Source organism: Triticum dicoccoides, chromosome 6B, assembly GCF_002162155.2.
Source record: "Triticum dicoccoides isolate Atlit2015 ecotype Zavitan chromosome 6B, WEW_v2.0, whole genome shotgun sequence".
In the NCBI taxonomy this organism is placed as follows: domain Eukaryota; kingdom Viridiplantae; phylum Streptophyta; class Magnoliopsida; order Poales; family Poaceae; genus Triticum; species Triticum dicoccoides.
This window is the reverse complement of record NC_041391.1, coordinates 170908735-170936578: the sequence shown is the minus strand read 5'-3', so window position 1 is coordinate 170936578 and position 27844 is coordinate 170908735.

Here is a 27844-nt window from a genome sequence, read left to right as displayed (position 1 = left end):
ACTGTAGCACCTCGCTGTGATTTGGTGGATGGCACGTGGGCCCGGATGCTTTGATGTCCCACATGTAGATAGAGTGGCTAGTCATATAGGAGTGCTCAATATTGTGAACCGCGACCAAGGCGGAGAGGAAAACGAGAGAACTACGTAATTAATGCATGAGTTTAATTAGGGTAGTTTTGTAAAGTACGAGATACATTCCTCCAATCACAAAATGCCTTGGTTGATGACATTTGAGATTTGAGCCAGTACTGCACGCGGTGTAGTTTAGTCACTTGTTGAAATCTCTAGAAAGGCAAATACTCCTTTCCGGTTTACAGGGCTATACTAGCAAGTACTGGTACTACAATAGTGGGCTCAAATAGCAATTTTGTCTCATTCAAGAGCCTGGCTATATGCGTGCTCCAAGGCTCCACACCATGCCCCACCCCTACACAAAGACTGCCACGCGAGCGTTTGCAACTGCCACGTTCGGGTTGTGCTTGGCTCTTTGCCTCTTCAAGAAGATGAACAATGATGTTACTACTACTTCTATAGTATCGAATCCACTGCTGCATGTCTGTCCACTGTGTGCGAGAGGGATAGCCACCGCGCGCATGGGCGAGGGAGAAGGCGTGTAGTAGTAAAATCAAGCTTCTCCTCGTTGTACGAGTTGACGCGACACATCATAGCACTGGCCCCACATGGTTGCCTCTAAACTTGGCTGAAAGACCCGCAGTGTACAATACTCCATTTGCAAATTAAAATATATATTCCTGTCTTGACCAGATGAGCGTGCAAACTAGAATCACCAGGATGACAGGTAGGGCCAGAAGATTATTTTAATAAAAAAGCATGGAGGCGACCCCAACGATTTTAAGCTTGCAGGCACGGTACACATTATCCTAGACTACTCTACACATGAAACTGCCACACGAGCGTCCGAGCTGCGCTTGGCTCTTCGCCTCTTCGGGAAGTCGAATAGTGGAGGAGTACTATAGTATGCTTCTGGTCTGACACCAATTGAACTGCTGCATGTCCACTGCGTGCGGGAGGGAGAGCGTGTAGCAAATGAAAGCTTCTCCTAGTCCTGCCAGCCACCACGCTCATGGGCGAGGGAGGGACGCAGCTTCATTGACTTACTGCTCCTGCCTTTGTGTCTATTACAGGTGGGCCCAACAGGTGGGTGGCCCACCTATCATGCAGCCAAAGGCAGGTGTGGTTAAGGCAAGAGGGCGTTGTAGTAATCAAACTTCTCGGTCTTGTACGAGTTGATGCGACACATCAAAGCACTGCACTCGATATATTTCAATAATTTGCATTTACCGATGCATTAGTTACTCCCTCCGTTCCTAAATATAAGTCTTTTTAGACATTTCAAATGGACTACAACATACAGATGTATGTAGACATATTTTAGAGTGTAGATTCACTCATTTTGCTTCGTATGTAGTCACTTGTTGCAATCTCTAAAAAGACTAATATTTGGAAATGGAGGGAGTACAACGCATGCATGCATGCGGTAACTTTCCTTTTGATACTTGCATGTGTTGATTTGATGCACCTTGCCAAATTTTGACTATAAATTTAACTAACCAAATGTTCATGCATGTCACACAAAAATTAGGGGGCTGTTTGGATTGTCACTATGTTTGTCTTATGTTGCCACATTATTTTTGCCACACTTTCCACACTTGCCTAACTTGAGTTTCTCAAATTGTTAGACACACTTTGGCTTTCCTAAGGGAATCTTGCCACACTTTTTGTCTCTATGACATGCGGGGTTCACTGCTAATAAAAAATTTCTTGTCTTAGGTGTGGCTAGAACCAACCACCCACCTAACTTGGTCAAATTTGCCTAAGGTGAGGTGTGGCAAAGTGTGGCAATATGTGGCTGGACACCAAAAAGCCCCTACATCATTGAAAACTATGTTAAAATACGAATCAAATGATATAATTTTTGTTAACATGCACTAACATTTTGTCAGTTAAATCTTTGGTCAAAATTTGGCACCAATTACAAAGGGGCCCAATAAATATTGTACTCTCACGTTTTGTTTTGAGGATACCCCCACATACTCCCTCCGTTCCCAAATATAAGTCTTTTTAGAGATTCTAACAAGTGACTACAGATATGTCTCCAACGTATCTATAATCTTTATCTACTGTTTTGGACTATATTGGGCCTTATTTTCCACTTTTATATTATTTTTGGGACTAACCTATTAACCCGAGGCCCAGCCCAGAATTGCTGTTTTTTGCCTATTTCAGTATTTCGAAGAAACGGAATATCAAACGGAGTCCAAACGGAATGAAACCTTCGGGAACGTGATTTTCTCACCGAACATGATCTAGGAGACTTGGACTCTACTCCAAGAAGCTTCCGAGGAGGTCACGTGGGTGGAGGGCGCGCCCCCCTGGGCGCGCCCCCCTACCTCGTGGGCCCCTCGGAGCTCCACCGACGTACTCCTTCCTCCTATATATACCTACGTATCCCCGTATGATCAAAGGGGGAGCCAAAAACCTAATTCCACCGCCGCAACCTTCTGTATCCACGAGATCCCATCTTGGGGCCTGTTCCGGAGCTCCGCCGGAGAGGGCATCCACCACGGAGGGCTTCTACATCAACACCATAGCCCCTCCGATGAAGTGTGAGTAGTTTACTTCAGACCTTCGGGTCCATAGCTAGTAGCTAGATGGCTTCTTCTCTCTTTTTGGATCTTAATACAATGTTCTCCCCCTCTCTCGTGGAGATCTATTCGATGTAATCTTCTTTTTGCGGTGTGTTTGTTGAGACCGATGAATTGTGGTTTTATGATCCAACTTATCTATGGAAAATATTTGATTCTTCTCTGAATTCTTTTATGTATGATTGAGTTATCTTTGCAAGTCTCTTTGAATTATCCGTTTGGTTTGGCCAACTAGATTGGTAGTTTCTTGAAATGGGAGAAGTGCATGGCTTTGGGTTAAATCTTGCGGTGTCCTTACTCAGTGACAGAAAGAGTTGCAAGGCAAGTATTGTATTGTTGCCATCGAGGATAACAAGATGGGGTATTTATCATATTTCATGAATTTATTCCTCTACATCATGTCATCTTGCTTAAGGCGTTACTCTGTTTTTAACTTAATACTCTAGATGCATGCTGGATAGCGGTCGATGAGTGGAGTAATAGTAGTAGATGCAGAATCGTTTCGATCTACTTGTCACGGACGTGATGCCTATATACATGATCATTGCCTAGATATACTCATAACTATGCTCAATTCTATCAATTGCTCAACAGTAATTTGTTCACCCACCGTAGAATACTTATGCTCTTGAGAGAAGCCACTAGTGAAACCTGTGGCCCCCGGGTCTATTCTCATCATATCAATCTATATCACTTTATTTACTTGCTTTGTTTTTACTTTGCCTTTACTTTTTACTTTGCATCTTTATATCAAAAATAAAATATTATCTCTATTAGATCTCACTCTTGTAAGTAACTGTGAAGGGATTGACAACCCCTGAGCGTTGGTTGCGAGTTGCTATCGTGTTGTGCAGGTACAAGGGACTTGCGCGTGACCTCCTACTGGATTGATACCTTGGTTCTCAAAAACTGAGGGAAATACTTACGCTACTGTGCTGCATCATCCTCTCCTCTTCGGGGAAAACCAATGCAAGCTCGAGACGTAGCAAGAAGAATTTCTGGCGCCGTTGCCGGGGAGGCTTACGCAAAAGTCAACATACCAAGTAACCATCGCAATCCCTATCTCTCGCATTACATTATTTGCCATTTGCCTCTCGTTTTCCTCTCCCCCACTTCACCCTTGCCGTTTTATTCGCCCTTCTTTCGTTCGATCTTATGTTTGCTTGTGCCTTCTTTTTGCTTGCATCTTCGCTCGCTGAAAATCTATTGATATGGGTCCACTTAAAGTGTTCTACTTGGATCATCTTCGATCCCTATGTGCTCGTGCTGAAACCCCAACTAGCTTAGTTGAGGGCAAATCTTTAGATGAGCATGCTTGTTATGTGCGACACCGTATATCTGAAAAAGGGAAACTATTATGGACTCAAATTCACTGTTTGCAATACTATGCTTGGAATTTATGTTGGGAATATGATTTTACTTGTTGTTCTGAAAACCCTAAAAAACACCTTCCCTACCAATGTGAGTTTAATGAAAACGAAATCTTATCTTCTTATGCAAAGGGTGTTTACAGTTACTATGATATTGAACAAATTGAAGAATTTGTTGCTTTTAAGGGTGCTTATGAAGTTGCTTCTTTGATTGAAAAGTATGATATTACTCTATGAATCTGAAAATTTGACATACTTAAATATTGCTATGAAAATTATGCGCATAATGTCTGTGTCAAAGAATTTATTGAGAAAATGACCGCTGCTTTGGAAGGAAATAATGATATGCATGAATCTATAGATAATGATGATTCCGATGATTTGATTGAAATATCCCTTGATGAACATGATGCTTGCTATCCTTGTGGCCATGATGCCAATATTTATGAAGACGAATTTACTATAGTTCCGTATGATAAACATGAGATTATTGCTATTGCACCCATACTTGCTAGTTCCTTTGATAAAAAGCATGATTGCAATGATTTTACTATAAGTTCTCTTGATGACAATTGTGCTAATAATATTCAAAACCCTAAGCTTGGGGATGCTAGTTTTGCTATGTCTACTACTTGTTGAAATGATCATGATTGGGGTGATTCTTCTTTTGATCTTAAAAATTTATTTAAGACCCATGATGAATATGAGATTGATAATAGTGTTTGCAATATTATTGAAAGTGGGTTTGGAAGAGTGTCAACTTTAGATCCCACATATTTGGATAATGTTCAATCTTATGATATTTTTGATAAAAGTGGGTTTGGAGAGGTCATGACTTTAGTTAATGTTAATCCCACTATTTCGGAAGAGTGTCAACTTTGCATGCATGTGGATCGTGTTGAAAATATTTTATGTGATATCTATTTTGTTGAACTTGCTTATGATCCCACATGTAACTATTATGAGAGAGGAAAATATGGTCGTAAAATTTTTCATGATAATAAATTACCTCTCGTTATGTTGAGATTGCTATTGTTTCTTTCCGCTTCCTTGCATATGCTAGTTTTTGCTTGCTATGATAATTTGTTTGCCTATAAGATGCCTATGCATAGGAAATATGTTAGACTTAGATGTGTTTGTCACGTGTTTCATGATGCTCTCTTTGTGCTTTAATTCTTGTCTTTGATGTGAGCATCGTTAAAATTATCAATGCCTAGCTAGGGTCGTTAAACGATAGCGCTTGTTGGGAGGCAACCCAATTTTATTTTGTTTTTTTTTGTTTTTGGTTCTGTTTAGGAATAAATAATCCATCTACCTTCTGTTTGGATGTGGTTTTATGTTTTAATTAGTGTTTGTGCCAAGTAAGACCTATAGGTAACCTACGATGATAGTTGATTTGATTCTGCTGAAAAACAGAAACTTTGCGCGCACGAATTTAGTTTTGATAAATAACATGAACATGATTTTGCATTGATTCTTTTTGCTGCTGATCAATAAACAAATTGTCCAGGACTTCCTATTTTGGTAGAATTTTTAGAGTTCCATAAGTTTGCATTAGTTACAGATTACTACAGACTGTTCTGTTTTTGACAGATTCTGTTTTTCGTGTGTTGTTTGCGTATTTTGATGAATCTATGGCTAGTAAATTAGTTTATAAACCATAGAGAAGTTGGAATACAGTAGGTTTAACACCAATATAAATAAATAATGAGTTCATTACAGTACCTTGAATTAGTCTTTTGTTTTCTTTCTCTAACGGAGCTCACGAGATTTCTGTTGAGTTTTGTGTTGTGAAGTTTTCAAGTTTTGAGTGAATTCTTTTGATGGATTATGGAACAAGGAGTGGCAAGAGCCTAAGCTTGGGGATACCCATGGCACCACCAAGATAATCCAAGGACACCAAAAATTCAAAGCTTGGGTATGCCCCGGAAGGCATCCCGTCTTTCGTCCACTTCCATCGGTAATTTACTTGGAGCTATATTTTTATTCACCAACATGATATGTGTTTTGCTTGGAGCGTCTTGTATTATTTGTGTCTTTGCTTGGTAGTTTACCACAATCATCCTTGCTGTACACACCTTTTTAGAGAGCCATACATGATTTGGAATTTGTTAGAATACTCTATGTGCTTCACTTATACCTTTTGAGCTTGATAGCTTTGCTCTATGTGCTTCACTTATATCTTTAGAGCGTGATAATTTTTGCTCTAGTGCTTCACTTAGATCTTTTAGAGCACGGTAGTGGATTTTTTTTAAAGAAACTTGATCTCTCATGCTTCACTTAGATTATTTTAAGAGTCATTAATAGCATGGTAATTTGCTTAATGTTAATATACTTGGTATTCAAGATTTGTGAAACTTTCTTTTTTGAGTGAATTAAATTAAGTTTGATGCTTGATAATTGTTTTGAGATATGGAGGTGATAATATCAAAGTCGTGCTATTTGAATAGTTGTGAATTTGAGAAATACTTGTGTTGAAGTTAGCAAATCCCGTAGCATGCACGTATGGTTAAAGTTGTGTAACAAATTTGAAACATGAAGTGTAGCTGGCTTGTGCATCCTTATGAGTGGCGGTCGGGGACGAGTGATGGTCTTTTCCTACCAATCTATCCCCCTAGGAGCATGCGCGTAGTATTTGAATTTTTGATGACTTCAAAATTTTTGCAATAAGTATATGAGTTCTTTTGACTAATGTTGAGTACATGGATTATACGCACTCTCACCTTCCCGCCATTGCTAGCCTCTTCGATACCGTGCATTGCCCTTTCTCACCTTGAGAGTTGGTGCAAACTTCACCGGTGCATCCAAACCCCGTGATACGATATGCTCTATCACACATAAACCTCCTTGTATCTTCCTCAAAACAGCCACCATACCTACCTATCATGGCATTTCCATAGCCATTCCGAGATATATTGCCATGCAACTTTCACCATCATCATCGTGACATACATTACTTTTGTCATATTGCCGTTGCATGATCTTGTAGTTGACATCGTATTTGTGGCAAAGCCACCATGCATTATTTTCCATACATGTCACTCTTGATTCATTGCACCATCCCGGTACACCGCCGGAGGCATTCATATAGAGTCATATCTTGTTCTAGTTTCGAGTTGTAATCCTTATGTTGTAATCAATAGAAGTGTGATGATCATCATTATTAGAGCATTGCCCTAGTGAGGAAAAGGATGATGGAGACTATGATTCCCCCACAAGTCGGGATGAGACTCCGGACAAAAAAAAGAGAAAGGCCAATAAAAAAAAGAAAGGCCAATAAAAAATGAGAGAAAAAGAGAGAAGGGGCAATGTTACTATCCTTTTACCACACTCGTGCTTCAAAATAGCACCTTGTTCTTCATGTAGTGAGCCTCATATATTTGTGCTTCAAAGTAGCACCATGTTTTTCATATAGTGAGTCTTATAAATTGTCTTGTTTATACTAGTGGGAATTTTTCATTATAGAACTTGGCTTGTATATTCCAATGATTGGCTTCCTCAAAATGCCCTAGGTCTTCATGAGCAAGCGAGTTGGATGCACACCCACTAGTTTTCTTTTGTTGAGCATTCATAGCTCTAGTGCATCCGTTGCATGGCAATCCCTACTCCTCATGTTGACATCAATTGATGGGCATCTCCATAGCCCGTTGATTATCCTTGCCAATATGAGACTTTCTCCTTTTTTGTCTTCTCCACACAATCCCCATCATCATACTCTATTCCACCCATAGTGCTATATCCATGGCTCGCGCTCATATATTGCGTGAAGGTTGAAAGAGTTTGAGATTATTTGAGTATGAAACAATTGCTTGGCTTGTCATCGGGGGTATAGAAGTTAGGAACATCTTTGTGTGACGAAAATGAAGCATACCCTAACTATATGATTTTGTAGGGATGAACTTTCTTTGGCCATGTTATTTTGAGATGACATAATTGTTTGATTAGTATGCTTGAAGTATTATTATTTTTATGTCAATATGAACTTTTATCTTGAATCTTTCGGATCTGAATATTCATGCCATGATTAAGAAGATTTACATTGAAATTATGCCAAAGTATCACTCCGCATCAAAAATTCTTTTCTATCATTTACCTACTCGAGGATGAGCAGGAATTAAGCTTGGGGATGCTTGATACGTCTCCAACGTATCTATAATTTTTGATTGCTCCATGCTACTTTATCTACTGTTTTGGACTATATTGGGCTTTATTTTCAACTTTTATATTATTTTTGGGACTAACCTATTAACCGGAGGCCCAGCCCAGAATTGCTGTTTTTTGCCTATTTCAGTATTTCGAAGAAACGGAATATCAAACGGAGTCCAAACGGAATGAAACTTTCGGGAACGTGATTTTCTCACCGAACATGATCCAGGAGACTTGGACCCTACTCCAAGAAGCTTCCGAGGAGGTCACGAGGGTGGAGGGCGCGCCCCCCTACCTCGTGGGCCCCTCGGAGCTCCACCGACGTACTCCTTCCTCCTATATATACCTACGTATCCCCGTATGATCAAAGGGGGAGCCAAAAACCTAATTCCACCGCCGCAACCTTCTGTATCCACGAGATCCCATCTTGGGGCCTGTTCCGGAGCTCCGTCGGAGAGGGCATCCACCACGGAGGGCTTCTACATCAACACCATAGCCCCTCCGATGAAGTGTGAGTAGTTTACTTCAGACCTTCGGGTCCATAGCTAGTAGCTAGATGGCTTCTTCTCTCTTTCTGGATCTCAATACAATGTTCTCCCCCTCTCTCATGAAGATCTATTCGATGTAATCTTCTTTTTGCGGTGTGTTTGTTGAGACCGATGAATTGTGGGTTTATGATCCAACTTATCTATGGAAAATATTTGATTCTTCTCTGAATTCTTTTATGTATGATTGAGTTATATTTGCAAGTCTCTTCGAATTATCTGTTTGGTTTGGCCAACTAGATTGGTAGTTCTTGCAATGGGAGAAGTGCATGGCTTTGGGTTAAATCTTGCGGTGTCCTTACTCAGTGACAGAAAGAGTTGCAAGGCACGTATTGTATTGTTGCCATCGAGGATAACAAGATGGGGTATTTATCATATTGCATGAATTTATTCCTCTACATCATGTCATCTTGCTTAAGGTGTTACTATATTTTTAACTTAATACTCTAGATGCATGCTGGATAGCGGTCGATGAGTGGAGTAATAGTAGTAAATGCAGAATCGTTTCGATCTACTTGTCACGGACGTGATGCCTATATACATGATCATTGCCTATATATACTCATAACTATGCTCAGTTCTATCAATTGCTCAACAGTAATTTGTTCACCCACCGTAGAATACTTATGCTCTTGAGAGAATCCACTAGTGAAACCTATGGCCCCCGGGTCTATTCTCATCATATCAATCTATATCACTTTATTTACTTGGTTTGTTTTTACTTTGCCTTTACTTTTGACTTTGCATCTTTATATCAAAAATATTATCTCTATCAGATCTCACTCTCGTAAGTAACCGTGAAGGGACTGACAACCCCTAAGCGTTGGTCGCGAGTTGCTATCGTGTTGTGCAGGTACAAGGGACTTGCGCGTGACCTCCTACTGGATTGATACCTTGGTTCTCAAAAACTGAGGGAAATACTTACGCTACTGTGCTGCATCATCCTCTCCTCTTCGGGGAAAACCAACGCAAGCTCGAGACGTAGCAACTACACACGGAGCAAAATGAACGAATCCATACTTCAAAATATGTCTACATACATCCGTATGTTGTAGTCCATTTGAAATGTCTAAATAGACTTATATTTAGGAACAGAGGGAGTAGAAAATATAAATAATAATGCATGTTGGGGCATCCCACGTTTCCGATAATTTTAGCCGTGGGCTTGTTCACAATTTTTACGAGGGGGTGGTTGTTCATTTAATGGAGGGTCTTGTACCAGACTTGAACGATACAAAGTGCGACCTGGCACACCGTAACACCACTTGGAATAAGCGGGTAGCTATCTCAAAAAACAATCAACAACTAAAAAATGGCGACCTGGCACGCACACAATTTTAAACGATTGCTTTGATGGGGTGAAAAAGGAAAACTACCCCACTACGTATATATAGGCCGGAGCGTCCGCGCTTGCTTGCTAGGGTTGCTCTATTCACACACTCTCATCCTCTCCAGATCTAAACTAGATAGCGGTGGTAACACTGTCTTTCTCCCTTCAAAAACATTGTCTTTCTATCCTCACCGCTGGTTACAGATCCGGACGTATCCCCCTCCACCGGTGAAGGGGAGGAGGGGCAGCGTTTAGGCCATCGTCGACAGCGAGGGAGGAGACCCACTGCCGGCTGCACCATTATCTCTGGCTGAGCGCCGGCGCGGGAGGTCCTCTAATCCCTTCGTTGTTGCCCTAGTGTGGGCGGATCCAACCTCCCTCCGCCCACCTATCCACATCCCGACGACCTTCAGGTATATCTTCCTTTGAAACTGCATTAGCCCTACTTCCCCAGCTCGCTACGTCGCTGCATGTGCATCATTTTCTACCTCTTAGCCCCTCTTGATCGGATGGTCCAACATCACCTATTTTTTTCTTCTATTGTTACAGGTAAAGCTACTTCATAGAGTCGAATCTTGTACTTGGTTCAAACAAGAAATAAAGTGGGGGTGGGGGAATTTAGTATGTACATCAAACTTGGTACAAACAGGAAGGAAAGGGGGTGAAAGTAGTACAGACTGGTCATCCAACCGGTCTCTTGGTCGAAAAGGGAAATATAGGGGTAACACTCCACAGTGGTATGACCAAGACTAGATTTGCAAGATAGGATTATTGTCACTTCGGGGTTGTCGGATCATAACACATAATAGGTGACTATAGACTTGCAAGATAAGATCAAGAGCACACATATATTCATGAAAACATAATAGGTTCAGATCTGAAATCATGGCACTCGGGCCCTAGTAACAAGCATTAAGCATAGCAAAGTCATAACAACATCAATCTCAGAACATAGTGGATACTAGGGATCAAACCCTAACAAAACTAACTTCATTACATGGTAAATCTCATCCAACCCATCACCGTCCAGCAAGCCTACAATGGAATTACTCACGCACGGCGGTGAGCATCATGAAATTGGTGATGGAGGATGGTTGATGATGATGACAGCGACGAATCCCCCTCTCCGGAGCCCCGAACGGACTCCAGATCAGCCCTCCCGAGAGAGATTAGGGCTTGGCGGCGGCTCCATGTCGTAAAACGCGATGAAACTTTCTGTCTGCTTTTTTTCACCCCGAACGTGAATATATGGAGTTGGAGTTGAGGTCGGTGGAGGTCCAGGGGCCCACGAGATAGGAGGGCGCGCCCTAGGGGGGCGCCCCCTGTCTCATGGACAGCCTGTGGGCCCCCTGGTGTTGATTCTTTCGCCAAAAATTCTTATGAATTCCAAAAGGTGCCTCCATGGATTTCCAGGACATTCCGAGAACTTTTCTTTTCTACACATAAAACAACATCATGGCAGTTCTGCTGAAAACAGCGTCAGTCCGGGTTAGTTTCATTCAAATCATGCAAGTTAGAGTCCAAAACAAGGGCAAAAGTGTTTGGAAAAGTAGATACGTTGGAGACGTATCAAATCCCCCAAGCTTAAACCTTTGCTTGTCCTCAAGCAATTCAGTTGATAAACTGAAAGTGATAAAGAAAAACTTATACAAACTCTGTTTGCTCTTGTTGTTGTAACATGAAAAGCCAGCATTCAAGTTTCAGCAAATATTATGAACTAACCATACTCACAATAACACTTAGGTCTCACAATTACTCATATCAATAGCATAATCAGCTAGCGAGCCATAATAATAAAACTCAAGTGACAACACTTTCTCAAAATAATCATAACATGATATAACAAAATGGTATCTCGCTAGCCTTTTCTGAGACCGCAAAACATAAATGCAGAGCACCTTCAAAGATCAAGGACTGACTAAACATTGTAATTCATGGTAAAAGAGATCCAGTCAAGTCATACCCAATATAAACCAATAGTAATGAATGCAATAGTGTGCTCTCCAGCGGGTGCTTTTTAATAAGAAGGGTGATGACTCATCATAAAAGTAAATAGATAGGCCCTTCGCAGAGGGAAGCAGGGATTTGTAGAGGTGCCAGAGCTCGATTTGAAAATAGAGATTGAATAACATTTTGAGCGGCATACTTTCACTGTCAACGCAACAACTATGAGATGGTTGTATCTTCCATACTATATGCATTATAGGTAGTTCCCAAACAGAATGGTAAAGGTTTATACACCCCCAACCACCAACAAGCATCAATCCATGGCTTGCTCGAAACAACGAGTGCCTCCAACTAACAACAGCCCTAGGGGAGTTTTGTTTAATTATTTTGATTTGCTTTGATCTTTTTGGATCATGGGACTGGGCATCCCGGTTACCGGCCCTTTCTCGTGAATGAGGAGAGTCCACTCCTCGTGAGAATAACCCACCTAGCATGGAAGATATAGGCAGCCCTAGTTGTAACATGAGCTGCTCGAGCATACAAAACAGAATTACAATTGAAGGTTTGGAGTTTCGCACATACAAATTTACTTGGAACGGCAGGTAAATACAGCATATAGGAAGGTATGGTGGACTCATATGGAACAACTTTGGGGTTTTAGGAGTTTGGATGCACAAGAAGTATTCCCGCTTAGTACAGGTGAAGGCTAGCAAAAGACTGGGAAGCGACCAACTGAGAGAGCGACAACAGTCATAAACATGCATTAAAATTAATTCACACCGAGTACAAGCATGAGTAGGATATAATCCACCATGAACATAAATATCATGAAGGCTATGTTGATTTGATTCAACTACATGCGTGAACATGTGCCAAGTTGAGTCACTTAATACATTCAAAGGAGGATACCATCCCATCATATCACATCATAATCATTCTAATAGCATGTTGGCACACAAGGTAAACCATTATAACTCATAGCTAATCAAGCATGGCACAAGCAACTATAATCTCTAAATGTCATTGCAAATATGTTTACTTCATAATAGCTGACTTAGAAACGATGAACTCATCATATTTACAAGAACAAGAGAGGTCGAGTTCATACCAGCTTTTCTCATCCCAATAAGTCCATCATATGTCATCATTATTGCCTTTCACTTGCATGACCGAACGATGTGTATAATAATAAGAATGCACGTGCATTGGACTAAGCTGGAATCTGCAAGCATTCAACTCAAGAGAGAGAAGACAAGGTAATATGGGCTCTAAGTTAAATAAACAATCATGCATATGAGAGCCACTAAGCATTTTCAATATAGTCTTCTCGACCCCCGAAAGAAATAAAATAAAATAAAACTATTTACACGGGAAAGCTCCCAACAAGTAAAAGAAGAACAAGAAATCTTTTTGGGTTTTCATTTTAATTTCTACTACAAGCATGGAAATTAAACTAACTATTTTTTTGGTTTTTCTTAAGGTTTATCAAACACACAAAAAGAATACTAGAAAAAGAAATTTAAACTAGCATGGATAATACAATGAAAGAGTATGAGCACCGACGACTAGTGTGTGAACATGAATGTAAAGTCAGTGAGAAATACGTACTCCCCCAAGCTTAGGCTTTTGGCCTAAGTTGGTCTAATACCAGGGATCGCCTGGCTGATATCCATAAGTGAAACCGGGGTTGTACTGAGATGTAGTGGCAACCGCCTCCTGAGCTGCAGCGTGTTGGCGAGCTGCCTCCTTTCCCCTCTCGTATTCAGCTGCTTCCTCCCTGGTGACAACATATCTTCCTTTTTCCTGATAATCAAAAAGGTAGGGACCAGGAAGAGTAACAGGGATGACGTTGCGTCTGTCATAGATTAGTCGATAATGGAGGAATTGTTCATTCCTCTCAAGAAAATGATGATTAAACATAGCTTCTTTATCCAAATAAACAGGAGGTAAAATCATATCCCCCTCTCATGGGGCTATATTAAGAAAATTAGCCACACGGGTTGCATAAATTCCTCCAAATAAATCTCCCTTTCTACTATTATTCTGCAACCGACGTGCAACTATTGCCCCCAAGTTATAACCTTTATAACCTGAAATAGCACTCTTGAGGACACACAGATCAGGGACACACATGTGACAAGCTTCGTCTTTACCGTTAATGCATCTACCAATAAAGAGAGCAAAATAATGTATATCAGGAAAATGAATGCTCCCTATGGTGGCTTGTGCTATGTCCCTAGATTCTCCCACAGTAATACTAGCAAGAAAATCTCTAAATTCAGATTTGCGAGGATCATTAATATTACCCCATTGCGGGAGTTTGCAAGCAGTTGTGAAATCCTCTAAATCCATGGTATAAGATGTATCATAAATATCAAACATGACACTAGGAGAATTACGTGCACAGATATATTGGAACCTCCGCACAAAGGAATCAGTCAATTGAGAGTATTGAGGACACTTATCTTGTAAGAAGTCCTCCAGCTCAGCATTACGCACATACGCGTCAAATTCCTCCTTGAAGCCTGCTTCGACCATAAAATCATCGGATGGCCACTCACAAGCCCGTACATTTGCGTCCCTCGGCAATTCAACATCTTGCTCACGTATAGCGATCCTTGGCCCTTTCTTTGCAGAGGAGCCACCTTGGTACATTCTTCTAAGCATAATTCTTTTTCTGAAAATTTCTGAAATTTTAGTAACTTCAAAATAAAAGTGAATAAAACTAAACAAGATTGATAGCAACTACTCCTACAAGTGCCTAGAGCCTATATCATGCATTAGAATTGCTTGGGACCTCAAAAATTTAACATGCAAGCTCAAGAACATGGTCACCTATGCTGCAAAAATTTGCAATGAATAAAACACTAGAACAAAAACTAATTTGACCAATGGAGGAGTCACATACCAAGCAAGAATCTCCCAAAGCAGTTTTGTGAATGGAGCTTTGAGCTAAGAGATCAAAAATCACAACAAAACGAGCTAGAACTCGTGCTTGAGCTGGATGGGGATTTTTTTGGGTAGAAGATGAAGTGTGTGGGTGCTGGCATAAGTGGAGGGGAGCCACCAGGGGCCCACGAGACAGGGGGCGCGCCCTCCACTCTCGTGGCCTGGTGCTTGCCCCTCCTGCAGTGTTTTCAGTGCCTAAAATCCTCAAATATTCCAGAAAAAAATCATACTAAATTTGCAGGGCATTTGGAGCACTTTTATTTTTGGACTATTTTTTATTCACGGAAAATTCAGAAAACAGACGGATAATACTATTTTTGCTTTATTTATTCTAAATAACAGAAAGTAAAAAGAGGGTACAGAAGGTTGTGCCTTCTAGTTTCATCCATCTCGTGATCATCAAAATGAACCCACTAACAAGGTTGATCAAGTCTTGTTAATAAACTCATTCCGAATAACACGGAACCGGAGAAATTTCGAATAACAGTAATTTACCTCAACGGGGATATGAAAATCCCCAACAATAAGAATATCATACTTTTTCTTGACAGTAGGAAGAGGAAATTCAAAACCTCCGAGAATGATAGTTGGAACTTTTTCAATAGAATTGATGCCATGAACTTGAGATTGTTTTGTCGGAAAGTGTACTGTATGCTCATTACCATTAACATGGAAAGTGACATTGCCTTTGTTGCAATCTATAACAGCCCCTGCAGTATTAAGAAAAGGTCTACCAAGGATAATAGACATACTATCGTCCTGGGGAATATCAAGAATAACAAAGTCTGTTAAGATAGTGACATTTGCAACCACAACAGGCACATCCTCACAAATACCGACATGTATAGCAGTTGATTTATCAGCCATTTGCAAAGATATTTCAGTAGGTGTCAACTTATTCAATTCAAGTCTACGATATAAAGAGAGAGGCATAACACTAACACCGGCTCCAAGATCACATAAAGCAGTTCTAACATAATTTCTTTTAATGGAGCATGGTATAGTTGGCACACCCGGATCTCCGAGTTTCTTTGGTATTCCACCCATAAAAGTGTAATTAGCAAGCATGGTGGAAATTTCAGCTTCCGGTATCTTTCTTTTATTTGTAATGATATCCTTCGTATACTTAGCATAAGGATTTACTTTCAGCATATCAGTTAAGCACATACGTAAGAAAATAGGTCTAATCATTTCAGCAAAGCGCTCAAAATCCTCATCATCCTTTGTCTTGGATGGTTTAGGAGGAAAGGGCATGGGTTTCTGAACCCATGGTTCTCTTTCTTTACTGTGCTTCCTAGCAACAAAATCTCTCTTATCATAACGTTGATTCTTTGATTGTGGGTTATCAAGATCAACAGCAGGTTCAATCTCTACATCATTGTTTTTGCTAGGTTGAGCATCAACATGAACATTATCGTTAACATTATCACTAGGTTCATGTTCGTCACTTGATTGAGTTTCAACATCAGAAATTGAAATATCATTGGGATTCTCAGGTGTGTCTACAGTAGGTTCACTAGAAGCATCCAAAGTTCTATCGTTTTTCTTTTTCTTCCTTTTAGAAGAACTAGGTGCCTCTAAATTATTTCTCTGAGAATCTTGCTCGATTCTCTTAGGGTGGCCTTCAGGATACAAAGGTTCCTAAGTCATTCTACCAGTTCTAGTAGCCACTCTAACAACAAAGTCATTTTTATTATTTAACTCATCAAGCAAATCATTCTGAGCTTTAAGTACTTCCTCAGCTTGAGTAGCAACCATAGAAGCATATTTGCTAACAAGGTGAAGTTCATCTTTAACTCTAGCTATATTATCGCCCACACGTCCTATCTCGAAAGCATTATTCTTTAACTCTCTACCAACATAAGCATTGAAACTTTCTTGTCTAGCCATAAAGTCATCAAATTCATCTAAGCAAGGGCTATGCAGTTTAGTAGAGGGGACTTCAACTTTATCATATCTATAGAGAGAATTTACCTTTACTACCTGTGTTGGGTTATCAAGACAATATGGTTCTTCTACAGGTGGTATATTAAGACCATGTATTTCTTCAATAGGAGGTAAATTCTTAACATCTTCAGCTTTATTACCTTTTTCTTTCATTGATTTCTTTGCCTCTTGCATATCTTTAGGACTAAGAAATAAAACACCTCTCTTCTTCGGAGTGGGTGTAGGAATAGGCTCAGGAGTTGGCTCAATTGGTTCAGGAATTACTTCAGGAATTGGCTCGGGAAGAGTCCAATTATTTTCATTAGTCAACATATTATTCAATAATATTTCAGCTTCGTCGACTGTTCTTTCCCTGAAAACACAACCAGCACAACTATCCAAGTAGTCCTTGGAAGCATCGGTTAGTCCATTATAAAAGATATCAAGTATTTCATTTTTCTTGAGAGGGTGATCAGGGAAAGCATTAAGTAACCGGAGAAGCCTCCCCCAATCTTGTGGGAGAATCTCTTCTTTGATTTGCACAAAATTATATATTTCCCGCAATGTAGCTTGTTTCTTTTGACACTGACAACTACGCACACAACCAGGAGCAAGAGAATTATACCAAGTCTTAGCATCACCCTTTAATTAGAACGGAAATATCTTAAGGATATAAAAATAGCGAGACTTCTCATCATTAGTGAACAGGGTGGCTATGTCATTCAACTTGGTAAGATGTGCCACAACAGTTTCAGATTCAAGGCCATAAAAACGATCAGATTCAACTAAAGTAATAATCTCAGGATCAACAGAGAATTCATAATCCTTATCAGTAACGCAAATAGGTGAAGTAGAAAAAGCATGGTCAGGTTTCATTCTAGCATTAAGAGACCGCTGCTTCCATTTAGCTAATAGTTTCTTAAAATCATATCTATAATTGCAAGCAAAGATTTCCCTAGCAGCTTCTTCATTCATAACATAACCCTTAGGAACAACAGGCAATACATAATCATTGGGAGAACCTTCATCATCACTATCATCAATAATAGGTTCTTCAGTATTTTCATTCCCCCTAACTCTAGCAAGTTGTTCATCAGGAAATTCACCTAATGGCAAAGTAGTATCACGCACAGAAGTAGTTTCATCATGCATAGCAGAAGTGGCATCATCAATAACATGTGACATATCAGAATTCATAGCAGTAGCAGGTTTAGGTGTCGCAAGCCTACTAATAATGGAAGGAGAATCTAGTGCAGAGCTAGATGGCAGTTCCTTACCTACCCTCGTAGTTGAGGGCAAAATCTTGGTTTTAGCATCTTTCAAGTTCTTCATAGTGATCAATAGATATAAATCCCAAGTGACTCAGAGAATAGAGCAATGCTCCCCGGCAACGATGCTAGAAATTAGTCTTGATAACCCACAAGTGTAGGGGATCGCAACAGCTTTCGAGGGTAAAGTATTCAACCCAAATTTATTGATTCGACACAAGGGGAGCCAAATAATATTCTTGAGTATTAGCAGTTGAGTTGTCAATTCAACCACACCTGGATAACTTGGTATCTGCAGCAAAGTATTTAGTAGCAAAAGTGGTATGATAATAATGGTAATGGTAGCAAAAGTAAAGATAAATGTTTTTGGGTTTTTGTAGTAGTTGTAACAGTAGCAACGAAAAACTAAATAAGTGAAGAACAATATGTGAAAATCTCGTAGGCAATGGATCAGTGATGGATAATTATGCTGGATGCGATTCCTCATGTAATATCTATAACATAGGGTGACACAGAACTAGCTCCAATTCATCAATGTAATGTAGGCATGTATTCTGTAAATAGTCATACGTGGTTATGGAAAAGAACTTGCATGCCATCTTTTGTCCTACCCTCCCGTGGAAGCGGGGTCCTAGCGGAAACTAAGGGATATTAAGGTCTCCTTTTAATAGACAACCAGAACAAAGCATTAGCACATAGTGAATACATGAACTCCTCAAACTACGGTCATCACCGAGAAGTATCCCGATTATTGTCACTTCGGGGTTGTCGGATCATAACACATAATAGGTGACTATAGAGTTGCAAGATAGGATCAAGAACACACATATATTCATGAAAACATGATAGGTTCAGATCTGAAATCATGGCACTCGGGCCCTAGTGACAAGCATTAAGCATAGCAAAGTCATAGCAACATCAATCTCAGAACATAGTGGATACTAGGGATCAAACCCTAACAAAACTAACTTGATTACATGGTAAATCTCATCCAACCCATCACCGTCCAGCAAGCCTACGATGGAATTACTCACGCACGGCGGTGAGCATCACGAAATTGGTGATGGAGGATGGTTGATGATGACGACGACGACGAATCCCCCTCTCCGGAGCCCTGAACGGACTCCAGACCAGCCCTCCCGAGAGAGATTAGGGCTTGGCAGCGGCTTCGTGTCGTAAAATGCGATGAAACTTTCTCTCTGATTTTTTTCTCCCCGAACGTGAATATATGGAGTTGGAGTTGAGGTCGGTGGAGGTCCAGGGGGCCCACGAGATAGGAGGGCACGCCCTAGGGGGGCGCCCCCTGTCTCGTGGACAGCCTGTGGGCCCCCTGGTGTTGATTCTTTCGCCAAAAATTCTTATTAATTCCAAAAAGTGCCTCCGTGGATTTCCAGGACATTCCGAGAACTTTTCTTTTCTACACATAAAACAACACCATGGCAGTTCTGCTGAAAACAGCGTTAGTCCGGGTTAGTTTCATTCAAATCATGCAAGTTAGAGTCCAAAACAAGGGCAAAAGTGTTTGGAAAAGTAGATGCGTTGGAGACGTATCAGCTTGCTTTCTTCCTTTGCTGTCAGTCGCTTGGCTTATCTCGGCTTCCGGTCAAAGGAAATAGTAATTGATATGCTACCTCACACTGGTTGGTACTGGTCTTTATCCTGATTATTGTGCTTGTCATATGTATTGGTAATTTGGTATTGTGCTACTGTTTGCCGATTTCATAAAGGAGTAACTTGGAGCATGAACTCTAGGCAAATCATTACATTGGGTGATTTCAGTAGAACTGCACAAAAAGATCAGATGGACAGGTACTTATGCTGCTGCTATGTACTCCAAAGTTCACTCAGACAAGCATCGATGTTGACAAGAATAAGTGCCTATATTCATTTGAGTATCAACCGGCGTCAACCAGTTGTCAAACTCCAAGTATTAGGAGAGTGAACGCCAAAAATATTGCTTGGCGCATAGCCAAGAAAAACACAGTCTGGTCTTTGGTCCCAACTTGTGCCTTTTGGTTATCGGCACATATGGTAGCAAACTGTATGGCATGGAGTCTAAAGATTCCAGACAAGTTGGTTGACGCGTATATTCATCTGGCACTTAATCAGTCTGCACGCCAAGGATGCTCCATTTCAGTTGAACTGCACAAAAAATTTGGGTGGTTCATTTTCTCAACCGCCTCCTTTCTTGTCTACAATGTAGAATTTTGGCGAGCTACAGGACCAAGATGAGCCAGTAAACTAGTTGGATGAAAGTAGTGGCCAAGTTGCTCAAACCTCCCTCGGCATGAGGCCACTATTTGAGGATAAACCTACAAGCAAAGTTCAGATTATCTGTGCTACGTCTTATGTACTCGAAAGTTTACTCGTACAAGCATTAATTTTAGCAAGAAGTACCTCCGACTGAACACCATTTACCAGTCTGTACCCTAGGTAATTAAAGTTCGTCCATGGATGATATTGGTTGTGATCTCAATCATTTGGATGCATAAACATATTGAACATGTGTATATCTGAATCTTTTTGTGAACTATCTATGAATATTGTCGTGTGATCTATCAATCATTTGGATGCATAGACATGCTGAAATTGAATATATATGAATCTTTTGAGTTGTTGATTGTGAATGTTGGCTATGAATATGAACATGTACTGTGAACCTGAGTTTGATATGAATGTTTACCTTTTCTGTTGTACTTGTATGTGAACTTGTTAGTATGCCTACTGTGGGATTTGTGATGTGTGGCTGTCAATGGCACACCTTCTTCCCGAGAAGAATTGCACCTGCTATGTTAGGGTAGCAACGGAGCATCAGCTCTTTTTAATCTTTTTGCTCTGTCTTACCCCCTCCTCCGCTCAACCCCTGCCGTAATGTTTTCGGCCTCAAAACATACATAGTACTGCGTTGTTTTGGGGGCTTGATGAAAAATCGAGTGCTGGTTTCTGTAGGTTGGCCCGCCCAGCAAATGGGATGTTGGTCCACCACAGACTGGGAGGCTAAAAATACAAGTTGTATGGTGCAGAGGCAAGTAAAAAAACGCCATCGAGAGCCATCCACTGAAGAAAAAAAAATCGCTCCTGATGTGCTTCTTCAGTCGCGCCGCTAGCCCCCTCTTTAATCTAGTTCGCTCGGGGATCTAGCTGGTCATTTTTTTTTCCAGAGGGCGAACAAGTATCAGCTAGGCCTAGGTTTTGTTTTTTAACATGCATAGCCCACGACATACAGAGACAGTGGTTTCAACTTATTTTTTGAGGTCCATACTGGCCTATGGGATTTTTCTTAAAAATCGGCAGCCCAATGTACTTTTTTAATAAAACGCAGATCTTTGTTCTATTTATCTATATATAAGAATAATAATGTTGTCTTCAATTTATGTTTTCCCTTCTAAACACATTATATATATTTATATTATTACTATTATCGTATATTTTATAGAGACTTATATATACATTATAAAAACATCCCATGTGTTATTAACTTATAAAAGTAAATGTTTAACAGAAGTTGGCAAGGAAAATCCTGGTTGTTTTTTACTCACAGGCAAGGAAAATCTTGGTGATTGCGTACAAAAGCTTGCGAAGATTTTAAGGACCAATGTAATAATAACACGCTCATTTTTATTTTGATCAATAACTCGCTAATTTGTTAATTTTATATATAAAAAATGTGTCGCTCCGGTTTATTTTTTTATATTAATTGCTCCTTCCAACCTAACATTATATATAGAACGAGCCCAGCTAATTCGTGTATTTCAAGAAAGTGCAAATGGGTTGGGATTTCTTAGAAAATATAAATGGGCCGCATTGACGCGAAATTATTTGTTCACCCAGCCTAGCAAATGGACAAAACATGGGTTAAATATATGCCACATTTTTTCAGGCTGACATGTGGGCCAATAGGTCGAAGCCTACACATGGCGTTGTCAACTTGGTCAACAAATGGTTATGACATCCACAACCACTGGATTTATATCCAACGGCTGGCATGCACCTTCAATCTCTCGTCTTCTTCCTCTAGCGTCGCTGGGACCGCCTGGTCCGGCCTCTAGCGGCTAGCGGCTCTGCTTAGCACGCATCACTGCGAAGCGCTACCCCACCCGTTGGGGATATAACTACTGGGTGTAAACCGGCCAGGAGGGCCCGGTTCACCCTCGACTATGCTGAAGCCCATGAAGATCCAAAGGATGGCGCTTTACTAATGAAGCTTAGGAGCCCAAAGCCCAAAGGCGGATTAGGGCCCATAGTGGTAAACCGCCATGACTATGTAACTTGTAATGTAAGATAGGAAAGGAGAGACCGAACCGGACACTTTGTATGAGTCGGCCTCGGGGATCTGTAGACCGGCCGTGTGTCAACCTATGTATATAAAGGGACGACCCGGCGGCGGTTCAGGGACAAGAAACAACAACTCGAGACTCAGGCAATCATATTTGCTCCCTGGTCATCGAAATCCAATTAATCCCATCACAACTAGACATAGGCTTTTACCTTCATCGAAGGGGCCGAACTAGTATAAATCTCCCGTGTCCCTTGTCCGGTTTAACCCCTTCAAGCTAACCCGTTGCGATGGCTCCACGACTAAGTCCTTTCATGAGGACATCTGACGTGTTAATTCCACGACAGTTGGCGCCCACCGTGGTGCTATCGCATGATGGTTTCGAGTTCTTGAAGGGCAGCTTTGAAGGACTTAAGGGGTACGTGGTCGGCCGGATGACCAAAAGTCGTTGCGTCAAGCTCTACATTGACGACGAAGGATGGGGCCCCGAGGCAGGCTCAATCGAGTACGGGTACCGGGTCCCCTTTGGCGGAATTCATGTCTTCATCGGCAAGATCGGCGAACCGGGCCCTGAGCCGGACATCTGCACCGACCTCGTCGAAATGGCTTAGCATGCGAGTCCAGCCCGGTTTAAGCCTGCCATGAAGCGTGCGTTCGTAGGATGTGTCCATGAGGTCGGATCTGAACCAGTGTCCGAAGGCGAGATGGCCGTTTATTCTGACGGCGAATCATCCACTGGCGAAACCGAGTCCTTGTACCAAATTCATAATGGGGTGTTCGAAGGATATTCTGATGGCAACAGTATTCCAGACCTCCTTGAACCGCCGAGTCGGGTTGCTATTTACATGGCCAGAACATAGCCCACTCTGCAATCTTCATCTACAGTAGCGATGAATACCGGATCAGCAGCCGCGGCAGGAGCCCCGGCACGCTGACCGACTCAAGTCCTCTCCGGTTTGATGGATGCCTGGGCGACTTTATTGACCATGGCAGTCACCCCGGAGACGCGGGATCAGCATAATGCGGACATTGCAAAGTTGAAGGACCAGATAACACAGGCTAAGGAAGACCTGGCAACTGAGGATGCTAGGATGGCTGAAGAGCGGGCCGCTTTGGATGCCCAGTCACAGCAGATACAGGCGCAGAATTATTGGCTCATGCTGGATCGGACCGCATCAGAAGATGTAATGTGAAGGAAATACCGGTCTCGTCTGTCATCGGTCTACGAAGGATTGAACCTCTTTCAAACACCGGGCGCCGGGCCGAGCAATCTGGCCACTGCAAATCGGACTGATGCACCTAGGACAGCTCCGGATCAGCTATGGATGACAGAACCGCCCCGGCGAACAGATAACCCGCCACAATATGTGTCCACACCGCCGGGTCACTTCTCGAGCCCTCTGGATAACATGATTGCCGCAGCATCGCGCCTGGCAGCCATTCCGATGGAGGGCGATTCACTGGCAGCAATTGAAACGCGGCGGGCTAGGGACCTTCTTCAAACCGCCGTGGTGCAGCAGCAGGCTTATTCTTATCGCCAGGATAGAATTCATTCAACCCCTCGTCCAAGCCCGAGCTATAGCAGGCACATGGATGAACCAGAAGTGTCTAGTAGTGGGCGGCATCGTAATGCTCAAGGTGTGGTGGATAATGACAGAGCATAAAGGGAGGCCGCTTTGGGTCGTCATTAACCCGCCCCGGTTCAGCCAGCTGCGTCAGTCGACCGAGGCACCGGGCTTGCCTTCAGTTCCTGGGGAGTGCCGTGCCTTACTCCCAGTAATGTGCGTCTGCCCAAAGATTTCAAGGGTCCACGTAAAGTGCCTAACTACACGGCGGATCAGCCACCTGAGGCATGGGTCGAGAGTTATGAGATGGCAATGGAGATGCTGGATGTAGATGAAGTGGCCCGTGCAAAGTACTTCACGATGATGTTGGAAGGAACGACCCGTACTTGGTTGAAAAATTTACCAGCTAACTCCATTGAGTCATGGGATCAGTTGAAGGCCCGATTTATAGCCAATTTCAAAGACACGTGCAAATAGCCCATGTTCATTGTGGATCTGGATGCTTGTGTTCAAGGGGAGAATGAGTCAACGACTCATTGGGTGCGCCGGGTTTCAGAGGTTTTGCACTCGTCTGACCGGATTAACGCTGGTCAAGCGATCATAACGCTTGAGCGTAATTGCCGGTTCAAGTCACTGAAGATGAAGTTGGGACGGCTCAAGCGCCACTGCAATGACATGGGAACCCTTATGGCAGCCTTGGTCAAGTATGTCGATTCTGATAATACCAAGGATCCCGATTCTGATGAGGAGAAACCGGAGAAGGGAAAGAAGAACGGCGGTGCAAAGGGACAGCATCACAACCAGGGAGGCCATGGGAATAATGGTAAGCGCAAGGCAGATAATTTAGATCTTGTGGCTAACACTAATATGCAGCGTCGTAAAGATAAACCGCCCCAGCGCGGTGGAGGGATGAATCTAGAACGTTTGATGAACCAGCCCTGTCCCAAGCATGGGACCAAGGAGGCCCCTTCCACACATCTATGGAAAGATTGTTATATCATGAAAGAGTTCAAGAATTCCGATATTTGCCTGTATGATCAGGGTCCTTCGGGCGGTTCAGGTCCAGGTTTTCATTGTGGCGGCGGTTCAAGCTATGGATTACAGAATAATCAGAGCAACCAGCATAACCAAGGTGGTAATGGCCAACAGAATAATCAAGGGAATCAGCAGCAATCAGGTTATCAAAGTCACCCCAAGCAGTTGAATGGCGGGCAGTATCATGTGTTCACTACTAGCCTATGTAAGCGAGATCAGAAGGTTCACAAAAGGGCAGTTAATGCTATTGAACCGGCAGTGCCACGTTACTTGCGGTGGTCTGAGCAACCCATCGTGTGGAGCAGGGAGGATCATCCGCCCCGGGTTGACAATCCGGGTCAACTGGCCTTGGTAGTGGCACCTCAGGTGGGAGGTTACAATTTTACCAAAGTCCTGATGGACGGAGGGAGCAATATCAACACCCTGTATTATGAGACTTTTCGTCGTATGGGGTTGACAGACAAAAGTCTTAAACCGTCCAACACTATATTTCATGGTGTAGTACCAGGTAAATCGGCATATCCTATTGGCAAGATCTCTTTGGAAGTTGTGTTTGGAGATGAGCATGATTCCAGGTCTGAAAGGTTGACCTTTGAAGTGGTGAAAATACAGAGCCCGTATCACGCACTATTTGGACGGCCGGCTTACGCAAAATTCATGGCAAGGCCCTGCTATATTTATTTACAGCTCAAAATGCCGGGCCACAAGGGAACTATCACAGTACATGGAAGTCGAAAGATCGCTTTGGATTGTGAGGAAGGTGATGCGGCGTACGCTGAGTCGGTTTGTGCTACGGAGGAGCTGAAGTTTTATAAAGACAATGTTGATCCGGCAGACATGACTCCTTTGAAAAAAAACACCACTGAGCATGACCCGACCCTGAAGTTCAAACCGGTTGATGAGACTATACTTGTTGACTTTGTTCCTGGTGATTCATCCAAACAGTTTAGCATCAGCACCAATCTGGATCCGAAATAGGAAAGCGCGCTCATCGAGTTCATCCGTGAGAACCGGGACATCTTTGCATGGAAGCCTTCTGACATGCCAGGTGTACCGAGGGAACTCACTGACCACACTCTCAATATTGATCCGAAGTTTAAACCGGTCAAGCAATTTCTTCGGTAGTTTAACGAAGAAAGACGCAAGGCTATTGGTGAAGAGGTAGCCTGGCTGTTGGCTGCTGGCTTTATCATCGAAGTATTTCACCCTGAGTGGTTGGCTAATCCGATGCTCGTTCTTAAGAAAAACGGTACTTGGCGTATGTGTGTGGACTACACAGATTTGAACAAGGCTTGTCTGGTAGATCCTTTTGCTCTCCCACGTATTGATCATATTATTGATGCGACGGCGGGATGTGAGCGCCTGAGTTTCCTGGATGCTTATTCAGGTTATCATCAAATTAAGATGGTAGTTAAGGACCACGAGAAGACAGCCTTCATCACTCCCTTTGGAGCCTTCTGCTATGTTTCTATGCCTTTTGGGCTCAAAAGTGCCCAGGCTACTTATCAGCATTGTGTGCAAAATTGTCTTCACACGCAGATTGGGCGTAATGTTCATGCCTATGTGGATGATATTGTGGTAAAATCCAGGGAGAAGGAAACCTTGATAGATGATCTCAAGGAAACATTTGACAATCTTTGGGTTTACAAAATGATGCTTAATCCGAATAAATGTGTTTTTGGTGTTTCGGCAGGCAAGCTCCTAGGCTTTCTGGTGTCCAATAGAGGAATTGAGGCTAATCCGGAAAAAATCAAAGCGATTACATCTTTGGCTAAACCGAAGTGTATCAATGATGTTCAGCGTTTGGCGGGTCGAATCGCCGCCCTTAGCTGGTTTATTAGCCGTTTGGGAGAAAAGGCGATTCCTTTGTATCAGATGTTGAAAAAGACAGACAATTTTGTCTGGAGTGATGCGGCTGATGCGGCGTTTGAGGACTTAAAGCTGCAGTTGGTTGAACCGCCGGTACTTGCTGCTCCGGTTGACAAAGAGCCCTTGTTATTGTACGTGGCTCCTAACGCCCGTGCTGTCAGCGTGGCAATCGTGGTAGAGCGCAAAGAGGTTGGTAAGGAATACCCGGTTCAACGACCGGTTTACTACATCAGTGAATTGCTTATCGAGTCAAAGCAGCGATATCTGCATTGGCAGAAGCTAGTTTATGGGGTTTTTATGGCAAGCCAGAAGCTCAAGCAGTATTTTCAAGGACATCCCATTACAGTGGTCAGTTCAGCTGGTTTGGGCGATATCATTCAGAACAGGGAGGCAACTGGCCGGGTTGCAAAGTGGGCAATTGAGCTTAGCCCGCACGGATTGAAGTATATGCCTCAGACATCAATCAAGTCACAGGCGCTTGTTGACTTCATCAATGATTGGACCAAGTTACAGGCACCAGAGGACAAACCGGATAATACATATTGGACCATTCACTTTGATGGATCCAGGAAATTGGAGGGCTTGGGGGCTGGAGTTGTTCTTACTTCCCCTCGCGGTGATTATATTTGCTATGTTCTCCGCTTAATGTTTCCTTGTACTAACAATGCAGCTGAGTACGATGCCTTACTCCACGGTCTCCGGGTGGCTAAGGAAATGAACTTAAGCCGGGTTCGCTGTTTCGGAGATTCTGATCTGGTGGCTCAGCAAGTCTCTGGTACTTGGGATTCTAAGGATCCACTAATAGCGGCTTACAGACGCGAGGTGGATATTGTGGCAGGTCACTTTAAGGGTTATCAGGTTGAGCATATTGACCAGCGCAAAAACGAGGCAGCAGATGCTTTAAGTAGGTTGGGATCTCAGCGTAAACCAGTACCACCCAATACCTTTTTGG